This window comes from Neovison vison, chromosome 12, assembly GCF_020171115.1.
Source record: "Neovison vison isolate M4711 chromosome 12, ASM_NN_V1, whole genome shotgun sequence".
NCBI lineage: Eukaryota > Metazoa > Chordata > Mammalia > Carnivora > Mustelidae > Neogale > Neogale vison.
The window spans coordinates 113,128,319-113,141,085 of record NC_058102.1 but is presented as its reverse complement, the minus strand read 5'-3'; positions in this window follow the sequence as shown (position 1 = coordinate 113,141,085).

Here is a 12,767-nt window from a genome sequence, read left to right as displayed (position 1 = left end):
TATAAGTTCTAGGAGTTTTGGAGTGGAGTCTTTTGGGTTTTCCACATAGAGTATCATATCATCTGCGAAGAGTTATAATTTGACTTCTTCTTTGCCGATTTGGATGCCTTTAATTTCCTTTTGTTGTCTGATTGCTGAGGCTAGGACTTCTAGTACTATGTTGAATAGCAGTGGTGATAATGGACATCCCTGCCGTGTTCCTGACCTTAGCGGAAAAGCTTCCAGATTTTCTCCATTGAGAATGATATTTGCAGTGGGTTTTTCATAGATGGCTTTGATGATATTGAGGTATGTGCCCTCTATCCCTACACTTTGAAGGGTTTTGATCAGGAAGGGATGCTGTACTTTGTCAAATGCTTTTTGAGCATCTATTGAGAGTATCATATGGTTCTTGTTCTTTCTTTTATTGATGTGTTGTATCACATTGACTGATTTGCGGATGTTGAACCAATCTTGCAGCCCTGGGATAAATCCACTTAGTCGTGGTGAATAATCCTTTTAATGTACTGTTGAATCCTATTGGCTAGTATTTTGGTGAGAATTTTCGCATCTGTGTTCATCAAGGATATTGGTCTATAGCTCTCTTTTTTGATGGGATCCTTGTCTGGTTTTGGGATCAAGGTGATGCTGGCCTCATAAAATGAGTTTGGGAGTTTTCCTTCCATTTCTATTTTTTGGAACAGTTTCAGGAGAATAGGAATTAGTTCTTCTTTAAATGTTTGGTAGAATTCCCCCGGGAAGCCATCTGGCCCTGGGCTTTTGTTTGTTTGGAGATTTTTAATGACTGTTTCAATCTCCTTACTGGTTATGGGTCTGTTCAGGCTTTCTAGTTCTTCCTGGTTCAATTTTGGTAGTTTATATGTTTCTAGGAATGCATCCATTTCTTCCAGATTGTCAAATTTGTTGGCGTAGAGTTGCTCATAATATGTTCTTATATTAGTTTGTATTTCTTTGGTGTTAGTTGTGATCTCTCCTCTTTCATTCATGATTTTATTTATTTGGGTCCTTTCTCTTTTCTTTTTCATAAGTCTGGCCAGGGGTTTATCAATTTTATTAATTCTTTCAAAAACCAGCTCCTAGTTTCGTTGATTTGTTCTATTGTTTTTTTGGTTTCTATTTCATTGATTTCTGCTCTGATCTTTATGATTCTCTTCTCCTGCTGGGCTTAGATTTCTTTCTTGTACTTTCGCCAGCTCCTTGAGGTGTAGTGTTAGGTTGTGTACCTGAGACCTTTCTTGTTTGATGAGAAAAGCTTGTACCGCTAAATATTTTCCTCTCAGGACTGCCTTTGTTTTGTCCCACAGATTTTAAACCGTAGTATTTTCATTATCATTTGTTTCCATGATTTTTTTTTTCAATTCTTCTTTAATTTCCCGGTTGACCCATTCATTCTTTAGAAGGATGCTGTTTAGACTCCATGTTTTTGGGTTTTTTCCAAACTTCCTCTTGTGGTTGAGTTCTAGATTCAGAGCATTGTGGTCTGAAAATATGCAGGGAATGATCCCAATCTTTTGATACCGGTTGAGTCCTGATTTAGGACCGAGGATGTGATGTATTCTGGAGAATGTTCCATGTGCACTAGAGAAGAATGTGTATTCTGTTGCTTTGGGATGAAATGTTCTGAATATATCTGTGATGTCCATCTCATCCAGTGTATCATTTAAGGCCTTTATTTCCCTGTTGATCTTTTGCTTGGATGATCTGTCCATTTCAGTGAGGGGAGTGTTAAAGTCCCCTACTATTATTGTATTATTGTTGATGTGTTTCTTTGATTTTGTTATTAATTGGTTTATATAGTTTGCTGCGCCAACGTTGGGGGCATAGATATTTAAAATTGTTAGATCTTCTTGTTGGACAGACCCTTTGAGTATGATATAGTGTCCTTCCTCATCTCTTATTATAGTCTTTGGCTTAAAATCTAATTGATCTGATATAAGGATTGCCACTCCTGCTTCTTTCTGATGTCCATTAGCATGGTAAATTCTTTTCCACCCCCTCACTTTAAGTCTGGAGGTGTCTTCGGGTTTAAAATGAGTTTCTTGGAGGCAACATATAGATGGGTTTTGTTTTTTTATCCATTCTGATACCCTGTGTCTTTTGATTGGGGCATTTAGCCCATTAACATTCAGGGTAACTATTGAGAGATATGATTTTAGTGCCATTGTATTGCCTGTAAGGTGACTGTTACTGTATATTGTCTCTGTTCCTTTCTGATCTACCACTTGTAGGCCCTATCTTTGCTTAGAGGACCCCTTTTAGTATTTCCTGTAGAGCTGGTTTGGTGTTTGCAAATTCTTTCAGTTTTTGTTTGTCCTGGAAGCTTTTAATCTCTCCTTCTATTTTCAATGATAGCCTAGCTGGATATAGTATTCTTGGCTGCATGTTTTTCTCGTTTAATGCTCTGAAAATATCATGCCAGCTCTTTCTGGCCTGCCATGTCTCTGTGGATAAGTCAGCTGCCAATCTAATACTTTTACCATTGTATGTTACAGACTTCTTTTCCCGGGCTGCTTTCAGGATTTGCTCTTTGTCACTAAGGCTTGTAAATTTTACTATTAGGTGACAGGGTGTGGGCATATTCTTTTTGATTTTGAGGGGCGTTCTCTGAACCTCCTGAATTTTGATGCTCGTTCCCTTTGCCATATTGGGGAAATTCTCCCCAATAATTCTCTCCAGTATACCTTCTGCTCCCCTCTCTCTTTCTTCTTCTTCTGGAATCCCAATTATTCTAATGTTGTTTCGTCTTATGGTGTCACTTATCTCTCGAATTCTCCCCTCATGGTCCAGTAGCTGTTTGTCCCTCTTTTGCTCAGCTTCTTTATTCTCTGTCCTTTGGTCTTCTATATCGCTAATTCTTTCTTCTGCCTCATTTATCCTAGCAGTGAGAGCCTCCATTTTTGATTGAACTTCATTAATAGCTTTTTTGATTTCAACTTGGTTAGATTTTAGTTCTTTTATTTCTCCAGAAAGGGCTTTTATATCTCTGGAGAGGGTTTCTCTAATATCTTCCATGCCTTTTTCAAGCCCGGCTATAACCTTGAGAATTGTCATTTTGAACTCTAGATCTGACACATTACCAATGTCTGTATTGATTAGGTCCCTAGCCTTCGGTACTGCCTCTTGTTCTTTTTTTTGTTGTGAATTTTTCCACCTTGTCATTTTGTCCAGCTAAGAGTATATGAAGGAGCAAGTAAAATACTAAAAGGGTGGCAACAATCCCAGGAAAATATGCTTTAACCAAATCAGAAGAGATCCCAATAGTGAGGGGGGAAAAATCCCCCCTCACGATTGGGTGAGGGGGGAAAAATCCCCCCTCACGATTGGGTGAGGGATCTCCTCTGATTGGGATCTCTTCTGATTTGGGGATAAAAAGAGGTTCAAAAAGAAAGAAAGAAAAAAAATTAAAAAAAAGAGATTGAATTAAAAATTCAATCAAGAATTTAAAAAAGAATTAAGAAAAAAAAGATTGAAGAGATTAGGATCTCTTCTGATCTGGGTATAAAAAGAGGTTCAAAAATAAAGAAAGAAAAAAAAGAATAAAAAAGAATTAAATGGGGGGGGACAAGATGGCGGGGTACTAGGAAGAGGCATCTTTCCACCTGGTACCCCAAAGTGAGCTGATTACCTACCAAAGAACTCCGATCACCCATGAAATCAGCCTGAGAACAGAATTATACACGTCTGGATATCTACAGGGGCAGAAGATGCCAGTGAGCAGGTAAAGCGGTATGGGAATGGTGGACTGATATCGGAAGATAACAAAAGGGGGAGGGAGCCACCAGAGGCGACCAGTACAAAAGTAGTTCCCCGATATGAGCGAGAGTGCCCTGTGTCTGGGGACCAGCAAAACTCGGAGACTGGTTGAAAGCACTCCAAAAGAGCAAAAGATCGCGGGGGGAAATTGTGGGAATCGGGGCGGCTAGGGACAGGGGCTTAAGTCCCCGGTCCCAGACGGCCTCCCCGGCGTGGAGGCAGAGAGAGTGCGGCGGAGAAACCGGCTCCTGGTCCCTAAGCCACCAGCGCGCCCCAGAGCGCGGGTGTTCTGGCTCCTGTGAGGGGATGGGAGCTGCGCCGGTCTGCAGAACGCGCACTAGCCCTACCACAAAGCTTGAGATGCGCGCGCATGTCTCTCCAGCTCTCCTGGGTTTCTAAGGCCCGGGGGCACTTCTTGACCCGCACCATTGTTTCAAAGTCTAAGCCGCGCGTGCGCGAAACTCTTCCCCGGACAGAGGCGCGCAAAAGCCCAGTCTGCGGCTTAGGGACCAGCGCCCCGTTCTCAGTGCCCCAGACTCGCGCCCGACCCACAGCCGCCTCTGAAAAGAGGTGCACGCAAGCTGGGCACTCCCAGCCCGGGCCGGTGGCAAAATCTCAGTGTGCGATCGCTGCTTGGAACCTCTCTGGTGGTCAGGAGCTCCCAGAGAGCCGCCACTGCCTTGGCTTTGGGGATGAGCATAAGAACTGCGCCCCTAGGGTATTTAACTTGGAACCTGCTCTGCCAGCGTCCAAGGGGGAATTTATTCAGCTTCTGCACCCAGACTGAGGCTTCTCTCTGAGACGGAGATCAGGAAGTGTTCCAGGGTGCACCTTGACTGCACCAGAGTTGATACATCCAGCTACATCTGTTCAGTCTTCTCCCACCAAAATGATTAGGAGGAGGAATGCCCAACAGAGGAAAAATACAGAGGATGGACCTTCTGCAAGAGAGCTAATGGCTATCAACATAGACAATATGTCGGAAAGAGAATTCAGGCTAACAATTATCCAGGCAATAGCTAGGTTGGAGAAAGCCATGGATGACCAAACAGAATTGATTAGGGCCGAACTGAAAGCGACCAGACAGGATGTTCACAATGTTAGGGCGGAGCTTAAAGCTACCAGGGAGGAGGTCCACAATGCTCTCAATGAGTTCCAAACCAATCTAAACTCTCTCAAAGCTAGGGTAACTGAGACAGAAGATAAAATTAGTGATCTGGAAGACAAACAGATAGAGAGAAAGGATCAGGAGGAAGCCTGGAACAAACAGCTTAGATCCCACGAAAGCAGAATTAGGGAAATAAATGATGCCATGAAGAGTTCCAACGTCAGAATTATTGGAATTCCTGAAGGGGAGGAGAAAGAAAGAAGTCTAGAAGATATCGTGGAACAAGTCCTTCATGAAAATTTTCCGAATCTCGCGAATGAAACCAGCGTTCATATACTAGAGGCTGAACGGTCTCCACCCAAGTTTATACACTCCAAAAAAACATCACGACACCTGATAGTCAAATTGAGAAATTATAATTGTAGGTATAAACTCTTGAAAGCTGCCAGGGCAAAGAGGCTCCTTACTTACAGAGGGAAGCCCATCAGAATAAGGTCAGACCTGTCCACAGAGACCTGGCAAGCCAGAAGAGGCTGGCAAGATATATTCAGGGCACTAAATGAGAAGAACATGCAGCCAAGAATACTTTATCCAGCAAGACTGACATTCAAAATGGATGGAGAGATAAAGAGTTTCCAAGACCGACAAAGCTTAAAAGACTATGCAACCACCAAGCCGACACTACAGGAAATATTAAGGGGGGTTCTATAAAAGAGGAAAAATCCCAAGAATAGCATTGAACAGAAATATAGAGACATTCTACAGAAAGAAAGACTTCAAAGGTAACTCGATGTCAATAAAAACATATCTATCAATAATCACTCTCAATATGAATGGCCTAAATGCACCCATAAAATGGCACAGGGTTGCAGATTGGATAAAACGACAGGACCCATCCATATGCTGTCTACAAGAGACCCATTTTGAACCTAAAGATACACGCAGACTGAAAGTGAAGGGGTGGAGAAGCATCTTTCATGCCAATGGGACTCAAAAGAAAGCTGGGGTAGCGATTTCATATCAGATAAATTAGACTTCAAACTAAAGACTGTAGTCAGAGATACAGAAGGACACTACATAATCCTTAAAGGGACTATCCACCAAGATGATCTAACAATTGTAAATATCTATGCTCCCAATATGGGAGCAGCCAATTACTTAAGAAAACTGTTAATCAAGATAAAAAGTCATATTGATATGAATACACTAATCGTAGGAGATCTTAACACGACTCTTTCAGAACTAGACAGATCATCGAAGCAGAAAATCAATAAAGAAACAAGAGCATTGAATGACACATTGGACCAGATGGACCTCATAGATATATACAGAACATTCCACCCTAAAACAGCAGAATACTCATTCTTCTCAAGTGCACACGGAACCTTCTCCAGAATAGACCACATACTGGGTCACAAATCAGGACTCAGCCGATACCAAAAGACTGAGATGATTCCCTGCATATTCTCAGATCACAATGCTTTGAAACTGGAGCTCAATCACAAGGAAAAGTTCCGAAGGAACTCAAACACCTGGAAGCTAAAGACCACCTTGCTTAAGAATGCTTGGATCAACCAGGAGATCAAAGAAGAACTGAAACAATTCATGGAAACCAATGAGAATGAAGACACTTCGGTCCAAAACCTATGGGATACAGCAAAGACGGTCCTAAGGGGAAAATATATAGCCATCCAAGCCTCGCTCAAAAAAATTGAAAAATCCAGAACACACCAGCTGTCTCTACACCTTAAGGAACTGGAGAATCAACAACAAATCAAACCAACTCCACACATAAGAAGGGAAATCATCAAGATTAGAGCTGAGATCAATGAGGGAGAAACCAGAGATACAGTAGAACGTATCAATGAAACTAGAAGCTGGTTTTTTGATAGAATCAATAAGATTGATAAGCCACTGGCTACACTAATCCGAAAGAAAAGAGAGAGATCCCAAATTCATAAAATTATGAATGAAAAGGGAGAGATCACAACTAACGCCAAGGAAGTAGAAACAATCATCAGAAGTTATTACGAACAGTTATATGCCAATAAGCTTAGCAACCTAGATGAAATGGATGCATTCCTGGAAAAATGTAAACTACCAACATTGAGCCAGGAAGAAATCGACAACCTGAGTAGACCAATATCTAATAACGAGATTGAATCAGTGATCAAAAACCTCCCAAAAAACAAGAATCCAGGACCTGACGGATTCCCTGGGGAATTCTACCAAATATTCCAAGAAGAAACAACACCTATTCTCCTGAAGCTGTTTCAAAAAATTGAAGCAGAAGGAAAACTTCCAGACTCTTTCTATGAAGCCAGCATTACCCTGATCCCCAAACCAGGCAAGGACCATACCAAAAAGGAGAATTTCAGACCAATATCACTGATGAATATGGATGCTAAGATTCTCAACAAGATCCTAGCCAACAGGATCCAACAACATATTAAAAAGATTATCCACCATGATCAGGTGGGATTCATCCCTGGGCTACAAGGATGGTTCAGCATTCGTAAATCAATCAATGTGATACAACAAATTAATATGAGAAGAGAGAAGAACCACATGGTCCTCACAATTGATGCAGAAAAAGGATTTGACAAAATCCAACATCCGTTCCTGATTAAAACGCTTCAAAGTATAGGGATAGAGGGAACATTCCTGAACCTCATCAAATCTATCTATGAAAGACCCACAGCAAATATCATCCTCAATGGGAAAAAGCTTACAGCCTTCCCATTGAGATCAGGAACAAGACAAGGATGCCCACTTTCACCACTCTTGTTCAACATAGTATTAGAAGTCCTAGCAACAGCAATCAGACAACAGAGAGAAATAAAAGGTATCCAAATTGGTAATGAAGAAGTCAAACTCTCTCTCTTCACAGATGACATGATTCTTTATATGGAAAACCCAAAAGACTCCACCCCCAAACTACTAGAACTCATACAGCAATTCAGCAGCGTGGCAGGATACAAAGTCAATGTGCAGAAATCAGTGACTTTCTTATACACTAACAATGAAAATACAGAAAGGGAAATTGGAGAATCGATTCCATTTACTATAGCACCAAGAACCATAAGATACCTGGGAATAAACCTAACTAAAGAGGTAAAGGATCTATACTTGAGGAACTACAGAACACTCATGAAAGAAATTGAAAAAGACACAAAAAGATGGAAGACCATTCCATGCTCTTGGATCGAAAGAATAAACATTGTTAAAATGTCTATACTGCCTGGATTAATCTATACTATTAATGCCATTCCGATCAAAATTCAACCAGCATTCTTCAAAGAGCTGGAGCAAATAATCCTAAAATTTGTATGGAATCAGAAGAGACCCCGAATCGCTAAGTAAATGTTGAAAAACAAAAATAAAGCTGGCGGCATCACCTTACCTGATTTCAAGCTTTATTACAAAGCTGTGATCACCAAGACAGCATGGTACTGAAATAAAAACAGACACATAGACCAGTGGAACAGAGTAGAGAGCCCTGATATGGACCCTCAACTCTATGGTCAATTAATCTTCGACAAAACAGGAAAAAATATACAGTGGAAAAAAGACAGTCTCTTCAATAAATGGTGCTGGGAAAACTGGACAGCTATATGTAGAAGAATGAAACTCGACCATTCTCTTACACCGTACACAAAGATCAACTCAAAATGGATAAAAGACCTCAACGTGAGACAGGAATCTATCAGAATCTTAGAGGAGAACATAGGCAGTCATCTCTTTGATATCAGCCACAGCAACTTCTTTCAAGATACGTCTCCAAAGGCAAAGGAAACAAAAGCGAAAATAAACTTCTGGTTCTTCATCAAAATCAAAAGCTTCTGCACAGCAAAGGAAACAGTCAAAAAACCAAATAGGCAACCTACGGAATGGGAGAAGATATTTGCAAATGACAGTACAGACAAAAGGTTGCTATCCAGGATCTATAATGAACTCCTCAAACTCAACCCACACGAAACAGACAAACACATCAAAAAATGGGCAGAAGATATGAACAGACACTTCTCCAATCAAGAAATACAAATGGCTATCAGACATATGAAAAAATGCTCATCATTAGCCCTCAGGGAGATTCAAATTAAAACCACATTGAGATATCACCTTACACCAGTTAGAATGGCCAAAATTAACAAAACAGGAAACAACATGTGTTGGAGAGGATGTGGAGAAAGGGGAACCCTCTTACACTGTTGGTGGGAATGCAAGTTGGTGCAGCCTCTTTGGAGAACAGTGTGGAGATTCCTCAAGAAATTAAAAATAGAGCTTCCCTACGACCCTGCAATTGCACTCCTGGGTATTTACCCCAAAGATACAGATGTCGTGAAAAGAAGGGCCATCTCTACCCCAATGTTTATAGCAGCAATGGCCACAGTCGCCAAACTATGGAAAGAACCAAGATGACCTTCAACGGATGATAGGATAAGGAAGATGTGGTCCATATACACTATGGAGTATTATGCCTCCATCAGAAAGGACGAATATCCAACTTTTGTAGCAACATGGACGGGACTGGAGGAGATTATGCTGAGTGAAATCAGTCAACCAGAGAGAGTCAATTATCATATGGTTTCACTCATTTGTGGGGCATAACCAATAGCATGGAGGACAAGGGGCGTTAAAGAGTAGTAGGGAATTTGGGTAAATTGGAAGGGGAGGTGAACCATGATAGAGTATGGACTCTGAAAATCAGTCTGAGGGGTTTGACGTGGCGGGGGGGTGGGAGGTTGGGGTACCAGGTGGTGGGTATTATAGAGGGCACAGCTTTCATGGAGCACTGGGTGTGGTGAAAAAATAATGAATACTGTTTTTCTGAAAATAAATAAATTGGGAAAAAAATATATATTAGAAAATCTAGTTTAAAAACGTTAAAAAAGAAAAGGGTAAAAGTTATAAAAAAATTTAGCAGAAGAAGAGAAAAAAAATGAAAAAGAAAAAAATTAAATTAACCGCAAGACTAAAAAATCACAGGCAGAAAGCCATGAGTTCCGTGGTTTGTTTTCTCCTCCTCTGGAATTCTGCTGCTCTCCTTGGTATTGAAACTGCACTCCTTGGTAGGTGAACTTGGTCTTGCCTGGATTTCTTGTTCATCTTCTTGGGGAGCGGCCTGTTGTAGTGATTCTCAAGTGTCTTTGCCCCAGGCGGAATTACACCGCCCTTACCAAGGGCTGGGCTGAGTGATCAGCTCGGCTTTGCTTTCAGGAGCTTTTGTTCCCTGAGCGCTTTCCGTAGAGTTCCGGAGGACGGGAACACAAATGGCAGCCTCCTGGTCTCCGGCCCGGAGGATCCGAGAGCCCGGGGCCCCGCTCCCCAGTTCGCCCTCAGCGAACAGCTCCTAGTAACTCGCGTTTTCCTAACCTCCGGCTGCGCTCTGAGCTCACCCAGCTTGCGACCGGTTCAAGGCAACTCCGAGCTGCGAGCTTACTGTCGGCTCTGTCTCTGCAGCCGGCTTTCCCGTTCCAATATCCGCAAGCTCTGTGACACTCAGACACCCCCGATCCTTCTGTGACCCCGCGGGACCTGAGGTCACACCGACCCCGCGTGGGCTTCGCCCCGGTTTAGCCTCCGGAGCGATGTCCCTCAGCGGAACAGACTTTTAAAAGTCCTGATTTTGTGCTCCGTTGCTCTGCCGCTTGCCGGGAGCCGGCCCCTCCCCCCGGGGTCTATCTTCCCGTCGCTTTGGATTCACTTCTCCGCCAGTCCTACCTTTCAGAAAGTGGTTGTTTTTCTGTTTCTAGAATTGCTGTTCTTCTTCTCTTCGATATGCCGATGGATTTGCAGGTGTTTGCAATCTTTAGATAAGCTCTCTAGCTGATCTCCTGCTAGCTGAGGTAGTCTCAGCCTGCTACTTCTCCGCCATCTTGACTCCTCCCTCATAATTCTCTTCCTTTTAAGGCTGAATAATATATGTAATAATAAATAATATTGTATGCATATACCATGCATTTCATCAGATTCTTTCATCTGCTAACAAACATTTGGGTTATTTCGATAATTGTTGAGTGATGCTGTTTGCTGCTATGAACATGGGTGTACAAACATTTGTTTAATTCATTGCTTTCAATATTTTTGGGTATGTGGAATTCCTAGAATATATGGCAGGTCTATATTTATATTTTGAGGAACTGCCATACTATTTCCATAGTAGCTGAACCATTTTACATACCCACCAGCAATGTATAGGATATTAATTCATCCATATCTTCACAGCCATTGTTATTTTCTGCTTTTATTATCATTATTAATAGCAATTAATAGCAATCTTAATGGATACAAAATAGATACAAAGTTGTATCTCATTGTCACTTCCCTACATTTCCCTAATACAAGTTTGGTTTTGAGCAGGAACAACTTATAAACCCCACCCCTGTAACCTTATTCCTTTCCTTTTTTAAGCAAGTAACATTGTCAGTAGCCAAATGACTCCAGAATCTTTTTTTTTAAGTATGCCTTATTGATATATGCTTTTTTAAAAAATGTCATTCATTTATTTGTCAGATAGACAGAGAGCACACACAAGAAGGGGAGCAGCAGGCAGAAGGAGAAATAGGTTCCCTACCAAGCTGAGAGCCCCTTATGGAACTAGATCCTGGGACCCTGGGATCATGATCTTCTGAACCAAAGGCAGACTCTCAACTGACTGAGCCACCCAGGCATCCCAACTCCAGAATCTTCCAAGTAGATTTTTTTTGTTAGTTTCTGCTACTTTACCAAAAAGGTACTGTAGAAAAGTTTTAATTATTTGTATAATTTCACAGTATATGTGACAACTATTCTTAGATCTTTCATCTAAAGTATGATATGCCATATATTCAAGTGAGAAGAGGAACCCATCTTGACTTTAAGCTGTTATTCAGCACTCAGAACAAATAAAAGATATTGGATACCTCTTGAGGACTCAGGTTATTTATTTTGACCATAGCTTAAAAAAAAAAAAAAAAAAAAAAAGAAAGAAAGAATGAATGAATGAATGAATTAATGAATTTGGGAATGTTTTCTTGCTAGTTCAGAGCCAAAGACTCTTGGTCAGTACAACTTTGTGAATTATTTTCAGCTAAATCCATGAAGGTAAGTGAGACTTCTGTGGAGGTCCTGATGTTGAGGACACGGTGAGTACAACACTTCTCATCTCAGTTGTGCAACCATTCAGAGGGGAACTTGAACTGAATCAAGTTTAGAAAAAGTGACTGAGCATAAAATGAAGGAAAAATTTCCTCTATAAATCCAGCAGGGAGGGTATGCAGACTGTAATATTTCCTATCAGTTTGTTTTAAAATCCTGATAGAAGTCAGCACATTTTTAAAAACACACTTAAGTCTATTGTTTCCTTCTTGGGGGAAAAAATGTGCTAAAGAATTTTAACTTTTTCTGGCAGCACCCTAACTCTTAGCCAGATTAAATTTCTTTTCTTCATAGATTCCCTGAGGCATCACTATAATGAAAGAGTAGGCACCAGAAAAAAAAAAAAACACTTAACCCAGGTGTGTCTGGGAAAAAAAGTCATTTTTTGAATGACCCATGTAAAAATTGCAACGCATTTTATTTCAATCACAGCTCTGCAAACCAGTCTCATCTCCAATGGATACTAGTGAACTACTGCCCTCTAAAGGTCATGACCTTGGGTACCAGTGTTTTTCCTTAAAAAAAGACTAAAATAATACTGATGACAGCTTTCAAAAAGCCTGAAAATGAAAGCTGCAGAAGTGTTTCTTTCTTGTTCCCAACATGAATTTACTGATGAGTTTTACTTAAGTTTCTCTACCTGTTATCTCTAGGTTTAGATAACTTCTTCATTGGCCTACTTAACTCTTGAGTTTCTCCTTCATTCTGGACTGATTTCTTTCATCTCCATCCTGTCTTCAGCCAGTAGAGGAGATAAATGCTAACA